Genomic DNA, 2,701 nt, shown 5'->3' on the forward strand with positions numbered 1-2,701 from the left:
GACCAGATGAGGTATGCCCAGGTTGGGGAAAAGTCTGACCACATTGGATCTGGATGTGACCTCGGGGCCTGGGACTCTCCTCTGGTCAGATGGAAAGTGTGACCAGTAGCTGACCAGGTTGTGACTTAATGGGGGGGAGGGGTGAGGTGGCTGCCTTCAGGAGTCCCAGATAACTAGGTAACACATAAAGGGTGGAAACTTAGCAAAGAAGTGGGGAGGTGTCTGCATAGGGTCTGCATGGCCTGGGGCAGACCTAATACCAAATACAAGTAGTACCTCTGCCATGTAATTCCTGACTCCAAACCATTCATTCTCAATCATTTCTTCCTTCCTTCCTTCCTTTCTTCCTTCCTTCCTTCCTTCCTTCCTTCTTTCTTTCTTTCCTTCCTTCTTTGTTCCTTTGTTCGTTTGTTCATTCCTTCCTTCCTTTCTTTTCTCTCCCCATCTCTCCTCTCTCCCTCTCTCTACCAATCTCTCCTCTCCTTCACTAAACCTCCCTCTCTCCCCTACCCCAGTATTCTCAACTCTCAAATAATGAACACTTGCTGAATTGAACTCACAAGCTGGGAAGAGTAGCTCAATGGGCAAATATGAAATTTAGTTTAATGTTTCCTTACATCTCTACCACAGATCACTGGAATCAAATAATGTACACTCAGCAGCATGCCATCTCAAGCTATTTGGAGGAGGAAAGCAAGCATGTTTTCACTGCATTCTGTGAGGTCCACTCTGGGAAGGTGGGGCAGACTCCTCCCTCCTTTTGGCTAAATCTTAGCCCAGTTTCTGCATCAGAAGAGGTGACTGCCTCGAAGTGAACCAGTTACCTAAGTGACTCAGGTACTGGGCAGAAACCTAGCCTCTTGTGATACTGAGATTAATGGCATGATTCAACATGATTCACTAGTTTGTTGAGGCTGGGACTTCCTAAATTTTTGGTTAGGCTATGTTCAAATTGTGATCTATTTATTTCTGATTGCTAACCATGATTATAGATGTGAGCCAGTACATCAGATCATTCAAAGTCCTTTATCATGCATGGAAGACATGAGGTTTCCCAAATGACATACCAGTTGACAGACAGCAAAATAAGTCATTAATTCTGGTTAAGATGTGTTTTTAATGTGAAACAAAATTTACTTAGCAAAATATGACTACTGTGATTATACTTTTAAACTTACCCTACATTTTAATATCAAATCACCTATATTAGCCAATGATTAACTCAAATTACCGGTAATCATTTATTTCTGTCTTCTACAGATAGGCAGAACTGGATCACACACTATTAACTAAAGTGGTAGAATTTGAGAAGATCACACTTCTGAGACATTCTAGGAAGGAAAGTATCACCCATATCCACCTACTAGGTAGGGATATTGGAATGCAATTATGATCCCTGCTTTTTAGGCTAGGTGCAAAAATTGCTAATCTATGAGTAAAGTAACTTAAACAAAAAGGATTGGTGTAGTGACTCCAGTGGTGGAGTACCTGTCTGGCAAACACAACATCAAAACTCAAATCAACTTCCTAAAATTAAAATATGAAAAAGAAAGAACGAACAACTCATGTTGAACATGTGTTCAATGTAAAGATTTACAATAAATTATTTTAGTTATAATACCATCATTTATTTCTAGGGACAAACACATTTTGTGTCAAGCCTAAATGAAAAAATAACACACTATATACGCTTTGTATATGCTTTGGTAAAACACAGGTCTGGCTTACAATGGTGAACCCTTAAGTTTGCATGTGCAGTGGTGTTGCAGGGTTGTTAAAGTTTATGGAAGTCCATCTTTTTGATGAACTTAACATGAAATTACCTAACCAAACAGTTCACTGGACGGATACTGCTGATACACACACACACACACACACACACACACACACACACACACACACACACATGTATGTGTTTATATATTAAGTGATACATGAATAAAATTAATGATGAATAAACTCAGTGAACAGATACCTTTCCCAAATAATTATTTTACCTGAATAAATTCATGTCTTAAACTCTCCAATCACACTTACATAGCTGCTGATTCCCATCAGCTTTTTTATGATACTTTTTTCTTTGTTTTTCAGATGAAAAAACCTGCCAATAAATATACCTGTATGACATTCCTTTCTTTAAAAAATGAAAATGATGTTGTGTAATCTGGTTGTTTATGTGTCATCAAAATAATTTTTTATAATTTCAAGTACATATTGTCTTAGACTTGGATCTCACTCATTTTCTTCCAATAATACCTATAGGAAGGGGAAAATGAAGGATCATTCTGTTACTTTGTGAGCTTCTGTTATTAATCATTGCAATAAGTATTATGAAAATGAAACTCTGAAATTATTTGGAGATTATTTGTAAGTTACCTTTCTACACACTCATGCTACTCCCTCAACTAAATCACAGAACTTAAAATAAGTAACATTTTAGCTGGGAGCCAGTAGCTGATGTCTGTAATCCTAGCTACTCAGGAGCTAAGATCTGAGTATGGTAGTTCAAAGCTAGCCATAGCAGGAAATCTGTGACACTCTTACCTCCAATTAACAGCCAGAAAAACTGAAGTGGCCCTGTGGCTCAAGTGGTAAAGTGCTAGCCTTGATCTTAAGAGCTTAGGGACAGTGCCCAGGCCCATGACCATGAAAAAGAAAAACAAAAAAGGAAAAACAGGGGGGAAGCAACATTTTAAAGCTT

The 2,701-nt window shown here is 38.4% G+C and overlaps 1 long non-coding RNA gene across 1 annotated transcript; it reads left to right on the forward strand.

Annotated features, from left to right (window-relative positions):
• The first annotated feature begins 648 nt into the window (after positions 1–648).
• Positions 649–2,113, forward strand: LOC138831427 (uncharacterized). Its single transcript, XR_011373288.1, has 3 exons — positions 649–837; positions 1,261–1,367; positions 2,092–2,113. It is a non-coding gene; the product is annotated as an uncharacterized lncRNA (long non-coding RNA).
• Positions 2,114–2,701: the final 588 nt, after the last annotated feature.

Source organism: Dipodomys merriami, unplaced genomic scaffold (genome assembly GCF_024711535.1).
Source record: "Dipodomys merriami isolate MVZ:Mamm:240054 unplaced genomic scaffold, mDipMer1.0.p SCAF_1950, whole genome shotgun sequence".
NCBI classification, from domain to species: domain Eukaryota; kingdom Metazoa; phylum Chordata; class Mammalia; order Rodentia; family Heteromyidae; genus Dipodomys; species Dipodomys merriami.